Source organism: Lycium barbarum, chromosome 8, assembly GCF_019175385.1.
Source record: "Lycium barbarum isolate Lr01 chromosome 8, ASM1917538v2, whole genome shotgun sequence".
NCBI classification, from domain to species: domain Eukaryota; kingdom Viridiplantae; phylum Streptophyta; class Magnoliopsida; order Solanales; family Solanaceae; genus Lycium; species Lycium barbarum.
Window position 1 is genome coordinate 103,190,512 of NC_083344.1, and position 12,338 is coordinate 103,202,849.

At 36.3% G+C, this 12,338-nt stretch overlaps 1 long non-coding RNA gene across 2 annotated transcripts; it reads left to right on the forward strand.

Moving 5' to 3' along the window:
• The first annotated feature begins 1,101 nt into the window (after window positions 1-1,101).
• On the forward strand, window positions 1,102-4,815 carry LOC132606487 (uncharacterized). 2 transcript variants are annotated; one of them, XR_009569911.1, is made up of 3 exons: window positions 1,102-1,350; window positions 1,534-1,861; window positions 4,541-4,815. It is a non-coding gene; the product is annotated as an uncharacterized LOC132606487 (long non-coding RNA). The 2 variants fall into 2 exon arrangements; XR_009569910.1 differs by having other exon boundaries at window positions 1,104-1,350; window positions 1,547-1,861.
• The last annotated feature ends 7,523 nt before the right edge of the window (window positions 4,816-12,338 follow it).

Genomic DNA, 12,338 nt, shown 5'->3' on the forward strand with positions numbered 1-12,338 from the left:
CTTAATTGTAAAATCGTGAAATACATTGGATCATTACTTGAGCGTAGTTGTCGCGAGCCAATTTCACTAAGTCGTGCGGGCATCTACCCTTCCCACCTCGATAGGCGAATCCTTAATCCAACATTCACAAAAGATAGAAAATAGCGGAAGAAAGTGTTGACACCTAATTTTTGACCTCCCATAATTTATTTTAATCACCCAGAGTCATCAAACAAAGTGATATATGTATTTTTAGAAGTCAAAATGATTTTATAAAATTATTTAGATAACATTTTACCATTCTTCTTTGGTAAAATAATTTCTATAATATTATAATCATTTAGAAATTGATTTACATATTTATTGCAACAATTATGACATTTGCTAAATTAACCAAGAGAAAAGCAATTTATAAAATTATTTATTTAATTGTCCAAAATTGTTAAACTGGCAACTGGCAAGTATTTCACTCTGTTTAATTCAAGGAATCTGATTAATTAAATGAATTAATCATTTTTCACCTCAATTCTTATGTTCAATTTATTAGAACTTTATCATAATTAATAGAATTGTTATTAATTCTGTAACATGTTCACTAAACGGCTACAATTGAAATAATCAATTGATAGTTCAATTATGACTCAATTGAAAATCGATTTCCATAATTGAGGTCATTATTGCAAAATTAGTCTTTTAATTGTTATTTAGTCTAATTGTGACCTCACATGAAAAGGACAAACTCATTGGTCTAATTAATTAATGTCATTCTTGCAAATGTTACTTTAAAATGGCTAATTGGACTAAATAACGCTATAATTGAAATAGCCTAATCTTAAGATCAAGTCAATTAAAGGACATATTTGCAAAATTAACCTTTATTTGCTTAATTAGCTCTCATCTAATTATGATTAAGGGTCTAAATTAGTTAGTCTTTGCTTAATTATGATTATTTATTAAAACGAGCGTCAAAACCCAACGCGTATATACACATATACATGGATATACATGTATATCATGTGTATACATGTATAAGTATTGGGGCTGTCTCTTAATTCTTCAAATTGGGACCAAGCCTAGCCCAACAAAGGCTAGACCCAGCCGAATGATGCATTAAGAGGGGCAAAACCCCAAAAGTGCCACATTTTTTTCATTTCAGAGGCCAAACGACCCCTACGAGCTTCTCTCTCTCGATTAAGGGTAAAACCCTAGCCGCCTCGTCTCTTTCCTCTCTCTTGCGTCATGTTATTGCCAAAAATGGCAACGAAATAGTGTACTTTTACTTTCATCAGAGGCTGCTCGTCCGTTTGGGGTAGAACAATTAATGTTCTACCCTCTCTCTTACCAAACACCACCATTGAATCACCAAAAGAGGTGAGTTTTCCCCTCTTGTATGCTTTTCCTGCATTTTTCAACGGTCACAGACTGATTTCTCTTAATTGTTTTTGTTGTATTGTATTTTGAATCCGCGATTCTTATTGGTTCTTGAAGAACCTCGTAGATTGACTTTGTTTAGGCCAATCTGGCTATTAACTTGCTTATATGATCAATTCCTAGCTGTTGGATGCAGTTTTGAGAGAAGCAATTACAAGAATTTCTATCGTCCGACATCAGTAAAAAAGCTAGGGTTTCGAGAATTGGGGGTTCTATTTAAAGAACTCCATTCTCCTCATTTCGAACAAGTTAAGCATACTAATATTTCAATATACTCACATATAACTCGAAATACCTAGGGTTTCAAATCATTTTTGAGACCTTTAATTTTTCTGAGTTAATTTTATTTTTAAAAGTTGTTTTTATTGTTTTCTTTGGGTTCGTGGTTGAGTGTGGTGGAGCAAGGAAGGTATTCCAAGTCCATTCTCGATCTAGGCTGCACCTAAGAAAGGTACTTTCCCTCTCCTTTGTATTTTGTGCATTTTATTTGGTTATTATATGTTAGTTTTGTTTAAATATTAGATGCTTGTCCCTGTTGAGTCCTATTTATTAGTTGAGTTTTGTTTTAGATGCTAGTTTAATTAAATAACGTAATTTCTGTATTTAAGTATGTTTGTAATATAGTTGTTTAAGCATGTTTAGTTATATACTGCATTAATCCAGTATGTTAGTTTGTTGTTCTTTTGGTTAGAATATGTTGATTAGTTGGATTAGTTTAATGAAGAAATTTACTTATATGATAGTGTTAGTTGAAAACTGTGCAGTCTAGTTTGTTTGTTTTTTAGCCTAAGTTCAGCATGTTTACATGATTACCCTATTCAACTGAGCAGGATTAAGTGTTAGCTGATCTAGTTTGGTTAGAGTTGCTTAAGAATTGACATATTTAGTCCTGTTTAGCATGTTCATGGATCATATTAGTTTTTTGTTGTAATCAAGCATGATTATATGTTGGTTTAGTTTCTTCATATAGTAGCAATGACATGACTCAGGCTCTCCGTTTCAAACCTTGTTATCAATATGTACTTGGTCATAATTGCATATTATCTCAAGCATATTCTATAGTCTTGTCAATGTGTTGTTAATGTATCCTTGTGTCAAATGTTGGTCCTATCATATGATAAGAATGTGGAAACAACATTAAAAGGGCCTAGGGTAAATGCTTGGTTTATTTGCTAGAGCATTTTCTTTGTTTATCATGTCTGGTGTGTCAGCTGTGGTCCTATGTCAAGATGCCTAGTAAAGAATCAATGTGATGCCTGCTTATGTCTCTTTATGTGCATTAAGGACCTTGTTTTAGCTTCATGTAATGGCCTGTGGAATCATCACCTTGTTCTATGCATTAGTATAACCATGAACCCCTTTAATTTATGATAGCATGATTAAACTCTGTATCTGATAGCATAAAGACTGGTATGATGGCTGTGATATGTTTGTAACTTGTTGTTTAAGGTCATCCAGAACCCCCTTATTTGAGATATGCTATGATTGTTTCCCTTGTGATGATTTGTTTGAGCTTTAGCACTGTTCATACAGATGTTATAAAGAAAGGATAATAAAACATGGAATCTCTAGAGTGTTAAAGCTAAAAATTTCTTCTTTAACAAATCAAAATGGCTTTTATTTGAGATCAAAACCTATGTATGATCCTATATTAAGATGTGAAGCATACATTATGAATCTTGTTAGATAGTCTGGTGTTGTGAGTCCCATACATTAAGATGTGAAGCATACATTATGAATCTTTTAAAATGTAATTTGTGGCATCTGTGAACTTGCTTAATAACCTATGAAGCCTGTGATGCTTGTCTGGGGTCTTACATTGAAAAAATAAGCATGTTAACTTCATTTCCTGTCAAATTTGAACCTACTGGTGCACTTAAAGATATTGTGAGATGTGAACCATGAAGCATGATCCTTTGCTTGACTTATGTGAAAGAAATCTTGGATATAAATGAATAGAAATCTGGCTTAGGATGTTTGATTATGAACTGATGAGCATGTTGTTAAGACTTGTTTATATATAGTGCGTACTTGATATGTATTCACATGTGGAAATAGCTATATCTTGCTTACTTAGATGTACCTATGTACATTATCTGTGTTCTGAAGCCTGTTTGGTACACTGTTCCTTTTTTTCTGAACCTGTTGTCATCTGTATGTGCCTAAAATAAGAAATTGTTGAACTCCAATATGGTATAAGTATGCTATTTTGATGAGAGGTGTCACTTGATATGTGGATGAGAGTGAGTGTGACTTACCCAGGACTTAGAAGAAGATAGCAAAGCTTGGAGTTTCTAGCTAACTCAGCCTAACCCTCTGATTCTGTGATTGCTGGGGTTCCCTCACAAATACTCACATCTCATGGGATCCTCCAAATAACTTCAAAAGATTCAGTCTAAGGAATTTTATTCCAAACAAGTGCAAATCAATATAGGGGTATTGTCCTTTCTAGGGCTCCTAGACATATTAAGAAAGCCGTTTGCATACTCTGGTTGTTTGATTCAATACTATGTTCCAAGATGTTTTTGCCTATGTTCTGTGTAAATGAAACCTGAGTATGCTCTATGTCCTCTAGAAACTTAATCAATACATACTGCCCTTTCTTTTTATGCTGCTTGATTCTATTTGATTTAAATTGATTAACAAAGCATGTTTTTCTCAGGATATTTGCTCTTTGTTTAAGTATTTTTGTGTGGTAAAAATGATATATACAAAGGGCATGCAGTCTAATATACACCTTAGTGTATATCAGAGTGATATATCTAGTCTGTGAGTGGTATATCACCTTCTGTTCTCCTAGATTAGTGTCTGAATGTTGATTTAGTTTTAGGCTTGCCTTCGTTGTTGGGCCTCTCTTTTATGTGTTAAAGACTAGACTCTTACTTGGGCCTCTGATTTTTTTTATATTGGAACAAAACTGCCCACTTTCACTTGATAAAATTACTTGGGCTTTAAATCTGTCCGTCTTGTTTTGAGCCCATATTTGATTTCTTGCATCTATTCTATGTGTTGCTTTAGTTTGCTTATTTGAGTCTACGTTAATTATACAAGTTTATTGTTAAGTACTTGGATTAGTTAACTAATCCTTATCCTTTTTTGTGCTTATGTGAACCTGTCTCGGGCCCTTCAGCCTTCCTCTCCTTGCAATAAACCTTGTTGGGCTAAAGGCCCAACACCACTTCCTCATCGAGTCCGATACCGAAATGGAAGGGAAGTTAATATTTACAATGAAGGCCCAACCATGGGTAAAAAAGGTGAAGGCCCAACTATGGGTGAAAATAGCAAACTGGTGGGCATAGGTAGGCCCACCAGCCTAAACCTTTTTCCTCTACATCTATTTTTTTAGGTGAAAATTGTACTTGTAAAAATACTTAATAATTATTGAAACCCATGTGAATGTTAGAATTTTGGAGATAATTAGACAATTTAGGAAAGTCGCCTAAAAATGTATTTCCAAACTCGGCTAAATCATTTTTAAGCTTAATCACAATTTCACAATTTCAACTTGCTTCAACTGATCGCGTTAAGATATGAGAATAGAAAAAATGGATTTCGATTAAGTTAAATGAGTTTTTAAGTTTAAATGAAAAAGAGTATTTTTCTCTCTTCAAAAAATGTTGTGATGGACTCAATTGTTAAATTGTTTAAATGAAATGGGATTCATAATGCTGTTCTAAAAACGGACTAAAAAATGATTTGTCTTTGCAAAACTGGGCTAAGTAACGTTGACTTCGAACATTTGGGCTTTAGAGAACAAATTATTCGGTTGAATGTGGAAGACTATTAGAAATCTGGACTTGGATATATTTTTTGGAAAAAGAAAACTTTTGGGCCTGGAAGCCCAAATATTGAATCTGGACCGAAAAAATAAAAGGTTATTCCTTTGGACTGAATTTCTGAGGCTAAGTTGATTCTGGATCGAGAATTGGATGGCCTCTACGGGCTTCAATGATACAAAAAATTGGACTGAAATAAGTAACGCTTGTGTTTCCCTTATATATATATATATATAAGTATGAAAAATCAGAGGTATACTCCATATTTTATAATAAAATCCCTATGTACTAAATCCATTTTATTAGGATTAGAATAGTAGCAACTCTACTCTGGAGAAATCCTGAGTGTGTCCTAGTCCGGCAATAAAGTGAGTTCAACACTTACACGGATATTCTAAACCAAAACCCCCTTTTTAAAAGGGGACTTTTTGCCAAAATTTTCTTAAAATTATGATATGAAAAGAATGACATTTTTACAGAAAATTTAAACAAGTCTTAAGCAAATAATTACAAAATCAAACATTGAAGCTCGTAGGTCAACCTTATTCTACGGATCCTTAATACTAGGGTGCTTAAAACCTTCCCTGGGATCGCCAAAACTCTTACCTCGAACTCTGGTCCAAAAAGACTTTTTCTCTTGTCTTTAAAAACTCTTTTAAACCCGATTTCCCTAATTTTCCTTAAATAAATTAGGTAGCGACTCTAAAAATATAAATATCCAATTTAGAGCACAAACAACCTCATAGTAACTTTTATGCCATAACCCTCGTAAAAGCGAACCATAACAGAAAACAAAGTAACGTAAGTCTAACAATTTAATATAAATAAGTGCGGAGGTAAATGAAATCCACCTCAGTATCTGGTCTGGTCATACAAGAGCATCTAAACCAACTGTGCCAAGTATCAGTCTAACCATTCCGAACAAGTATATCACAATCATATCATAACAAGTCATCACCTATGTTATAGCATCTAAACCCAACTATGCCAAGTCTCAGTATAACCATCTGAACCAGTATATCACAATCATATCACAACCATATCACAGAAAACCAAGAGGTACAATGCAATGCAATAATGTATGAATGATGAATGCAATGCATATTCACCGTACACATGAACTCCGACCGATGGAACATCACATCTCGGCAGCACAACCCATGGGGGACCTGCGAAGTCCATGTACTAGTCATTCCGCACACAGCCCAGAGATGACTTCTTCCCACCTATACGCCTTATATCAGTCATTCCGCTCACAGCCCAGAGATGACTCAATAAACAATGTGTTTCAACGCATTAGTATTTCTTTCCCACTTTCCATCCTTAGTACTATAACAATGCAATATCAATGTATCATGGAAATGAGTATGAATACGATGCAATGTAATATCAACAACCAATTCAATCCCAAACAGCACCACATATGGCACACAAGTAACATCAATAATAAGGCTACACAATAACCCACAATGGAATCACAATTCTCATCTCACTATCAAATCAAGTAAAGTACTGCATTATCATAGTCATGATATATATCTAATCACCAATATCTGATCTCTCAACGTGGCAACAAGCCAATAAGTAAATAGAACAAGATAAGTCAACAACGCAATGAGGTGGCTATCCCCCCAAATCACACAACAAGGCCCAACCTAAGACAATATCCAACCCAACTTCATACCTGAAGGTTTACATGCATTCTCCGACAATATTATCTAAACATACGCTTCTCTAATCGAAGTCTCACCATAAGGTAAATTGTAACCTACTTGGAGAGCCAAGCAGCAAAGTCTCCGATAGTCAAACCTTAGTCTTTCCCTTCCTTTGAGCCTCGAGATAATGGAAGTCTAATCATATCTGAATCATCAAATTATAATCAAGAAGAACATTATTCAAACCCTATACTTATTCAAGAACAAAATGCCCAACCTATGGAATGGGGTTTATGAACTAGAAAGATGAAATTAGGAATCTATAGGTCTCAACATGAAATTAATGTTCTAGGTGATCATTTCTTACCAATTAGAAGCTAGATTAACTCATGAAATACTCAAATTTGGATTCTAAGTGAAACCCACAATTTCGGGTATAAACCCTAACTTTCCAATTCAAGAATTTATCACTAATAATGAATGATTCATGATTAACAACCTTAGATATATCAAATTCTATAATAACCCAACCAATATTTATCAACATAAACAACTTAGAGAGTCGAAGCCTTTTTAATGAACTTTCATGAAAAATCCAAAGTGATTCCTCTTGATTCTATGGATTCTAGCCTTTGATTATGGATTAATAGAAGTAAATGTAGCATTCTAAGACCAAGGAAGTTACCTTTGTGAAGAAATAGCCAAAACCCTCTAAAAATCGCCTCCCAATCCTTAAGATATGAATATGAAATAATTACAAGAGGTTGGCGTTTTAATCACAATTAAGTCACAGATTCAGTCATCACCGCTTCTACGGCATCGGGATCGCTACGGCAGTCTCGCTATGGCAGTTTTTCAGACAGCTATGGCGGTTTACCCAGATTCTCATTACTCCGCTTTTGTGGCTATGGCACCGCAACGGCGGTGCCGCTATAGCGGTGATGGTGTCGCCATAGCGGACACATGATACCAGAATCTTAAACTCAAGTTCAAAATTCACCCTGAAATTCCGACTATCACACGAGACCATCGAGGTTCTCACTCGTGGCCTCAGAATTCCCATCGAGGTTCTCATTGACCGAGTCAACCCTCGATACCTTAAAACTAACTTTCCAACCTAAGTCCCAAAATACACCCGATTGCATTGGGAACCGAACCGAATATGCACATAAGTTCTAAAAGACCACCCGGACCTTTCATAATCAACGGGTTCTCGAAAAAGGCCAGTTTATCCAAAGGACAACTTCAATCAACCATTTTTCGCTTGTAAGCAAAAATTTCCCAAAACATACCCAAATCAACTCCGAAGACCTCGAGAAGCGTGCCAACAATCCCCACGGGTCAAATATGAGCTAATAAAGCTCGAAAATGGATCAAAAGGGTCGGAACGCAATAACAACCAAATGGGTCATTACATCATATACCAATTAAACAATCACTCGTCCTCGAGCGACAAGGAAGAGGGGACGAGAAAGCACCTGAATTGGCAAATAACTGAGGATATCAGCTACGCACGTGGACTTATCCTTATAGGGAAGATTCTCATAGAACAAAACTGAATCCAAACAAATGATATAGGAACTATCAGAATGGTTCTTCCCCGACATGGAAACATAGAAGGTCGGATGAACACCTGACCAGCCTGGCAAAAACTAACTTAATAAAACACAGGATCAGTACAACAGATAGCCTCAAAAAGGCCAAAACACCTCGAGCTCACTTGCCCTCCTTCTCGAATCACATGACACCTACATGGGTGTAACCTTCAGAAAAACCTACTCACTCACTTTACCAGTCACAACTCTCTATACTTAGCTCAAGCTCCAATTTTCATATTTCCGTACGCGAATTCCCTCACAACTGATCCTCGAATAACCTCTAATTTGATAAAACCGCAACTCTGAATGCGATCAGTAAGCCCACAAACACTTTCCCAAACCCACGCGATACTTTGAAACATGACACATAGCCCATTCTGAAACGACATAATACTCTGATTCCGCTAACTCTTTCTCCCATATCACCTAAAGCTGTTACTCGCACCGTGAATTCTTAGAAACATATGAACACACACCACAAGCCCGAAACCATGACTTACACTTGCCAGAAATGAATCCTGGCTCCATCTGAGAATTCTATGCAATCCTATCAAAACTGATCTTACTCACAACCAACATAGCTAGTTTCAAGTCTTTTTAACCCTCAAATCAAAAATACAGGAACATATCACAAAATACCTTACTAACCAAGTCCGTAGGAAACCATCGAATCACTCTAAAGCCAAATCACAGCCATGGCACGTACTTAATCATTATCAAGTCCATTGTAACCATATACTACTCGAATAATTGTTCTCAGTAACAATATCCTCAAAGTCACTTGTAAACCTAGATAAAAATCGATAAAATTTTCATACGTCACATTCGAACCGAAACTCATTGAATCCTTAAAGGTGTCTTACTGGAAACCCGGAGATCCTCTTGGGAAGATAAATAGCCAACAAGCTTAACTTGAACAATTTCGACCCTGAATAAATGAACCATCCTTGAATACCACTAATAGTCACACGAACTGACTCCAAATTTTTTCGAAACCAATCACAGTCCTATCGCACATCTGTGGCGGCTAATTCTAATCCTTTCCTCACGCATAACAACTCATGTCTATCGCTCGAGACTCCCAAAAGCTGAATCATATCCAATTTATACACTGAGTACCGAAGAACTAAATCTTGTGAATGCAACTTCGAGCTTCTCAGCCCTACCCAAAACGCATATCTGATACAACCCGAACCCTTCGATTCTAAAAACCTACTGTCTCATATAACAACCCTTTAACCATCAAACTTTCCATTGTAATACCTCGATAACCCATAACATTTTTGAAAGTATCAGACCTCGCAACCTCTTACGTCAACTCAACATAACCATTTCCAAGTCCTTAATATCGCCAGGGTATTCCTCCAAATAACCAGCCGATATTACTCATAACATAAAACACTTACCACGAATGCGGTCTCACATCAAGAATACACTGCTAGCCCTCGCATAATAGAAACTTCCACAAATCCTTTCTATTAAAACCACACTAACTCATCCACTGTAAAGTGTTACAGAACCGTCCAATGGGGTACCACACAAGCCACTTCCTATAAAACTTAACATGTCAGTTACCTGAAATTTACCTCTCACTAGCCACTGATCACATGACCTCACTGAATTTCCACATATTACTTAGTCCATTTTAGTAAACATCCTTCTTTAAGCTACTCAACAATCACACCCCATCTGAAATACGCAAGAAAACAACACCATGATCCATACTATCCCAAGAAATCCCTAAGATGTATTTTTTTTCTTATCGATTCTCAAGAAACTATTCCATTTCTTGACTCTGCAATTCCTCAATTTCTATCAATTTACATACACCACCATTGTCTGACCATTACTGGAACCCACTCAGTAGTCTATCACATAACCATAAGTCTATCACACTAGTTGAATCACACCTGAAGATAATAGTAGGCCATGTACTCTACACATTATAGTTTTTCCTTAACTAACTCAACTCTAAACTGAAAACTCTCTAAATCCAGTGTATCACACAAACAGTCTCACTAATATACTCATGTATCTCACTGAAGCGTCCTTTCCCGAATTGCCTTACTCAATTTCTGAAATGTTATCCCGAATTCAACTCAGTTAACCCATCATTGATCTACCATTTCAAGTATCCATGTTCTCTAATCCCTTATTCAAATCTTTAACGTTACTAGTCCTCGAAGAATCACCTCTTACTTCAATAACATAAGCCAAGTAATAACACCACTACTAGCGGGATCTAGACAATTTTACACAATGAATACAAAGTTCCCAACCTTATTCCACCACTGACCTCTATTAGTCTATGACATAACCGAACATACCAACTCATCCATAAACTCTCAAGCCCATCTACACTGTACAATAGCAACCAATCTCTCACATCACTAACTCTTGTTTTCACGATTTTCTTACTGCCCTTAATCTCGAAGACACTAATCAACCTCATTGGTCACCTTTTTTTTTTCTGTACGTCATGATATAATGCCCCTGCAATCCAAACACGACTTAAGCACCCATACTACTTCACCTTAATTCTTACGAACCTTAATCGCCTGAACCCAATAGCAAGATGCCTTATTATAATCGTTCAGTTCCTGTATTTCATTTCAAATCGCTTTTATCACTATCAACCAACAAATAGTCAAATCCACTTGACCCTCTAAACCAATCATCCCTCTAAGCCGAACGAACCACAAATAATATCAATATTTCTCCTCAAGTCTAAGTGTAACAACCAGTAACTCCCCAAGTCATTAACTCATCGCATACGCCCATAATTGAAGTCATTTCTATCAGTCGATTACCAGCTCCTCAGAAGCCTACAACTCAGTCAAATTTACCGATCAATCGATGTGCCCATAACATTCTCTTTATAGTAGAGTAGTCATTTAACACCAATGAGCCCATAATAAGAATGATCCTTAGCACCAGTCGCAACCTCATCCTGACAACCATGACATATACTAATTTTCCCTTCCCAATCTCACGAAAAGTACTCATGTCTAAGATATTCTATGAAGTCTCACTCTGCTACATGTTTTCCACAAAAGTCTTCCTTTATGTCCTTATTGTCAACTTCTTTTCTTTATTAACCCCGATTATAATATGTTTGCCCAAATTCGATGGTCATTACCGAACTTACACTTATCCTCCCATACAGACATTTAATACTTTACCACAGTTGAATCATTGACCTGCCATTGGTACACTAGTGTCACGCACACCGTTATAAAGCTTTGACAAAGCTGAAGTTAAACCAATCATATTATCGAGCAACCCATTATTGTTAATCCATCAATGCACTTTGTCACTTCCGAGCATCCCAACGCTGAAACATGGAGACCACGTAACCCTCTAAACTATCTTTCCCATTCTCACGAACTCCCCCATAATAAATGAGTCTAATCGCGACTCTATACAATAACTAAGTCTAATCACGACTCCACACAATCGAATAGTTAAGCTATAGCTAGAACTGAACTTGATCACTTGTCCGAATCAGAATAACACATCTTGTACCATACCACAACGGGTCATAGATTAACCATTCGCATAAAGAATTTAAGGGCAAGTTTCCACCCTCCGTGGGTGATTAAGATAAGACAGTCCAGATACTAATTGGAATCGACTAGATACCAATTTGAATGAAGTCGCACAAGAGAAGGAAAGAATTGAAAATGTCTTATAGCCACTCACTGCTAGATATGGAGCTCATCATATCGATCCACGAGAATATACTAGACAGGCTCTTGTATTATAGACCAAGTAAACTATGGCTCTAATACCAACTTGTCAGGACCCAATTTTACTAAGTCATGCGGGCACCTACCTTTCCCTCCAGGGTAGGCCAACCCTTAACCCAACAATCATAAAAGAATAAGCAAAGCCGAAGA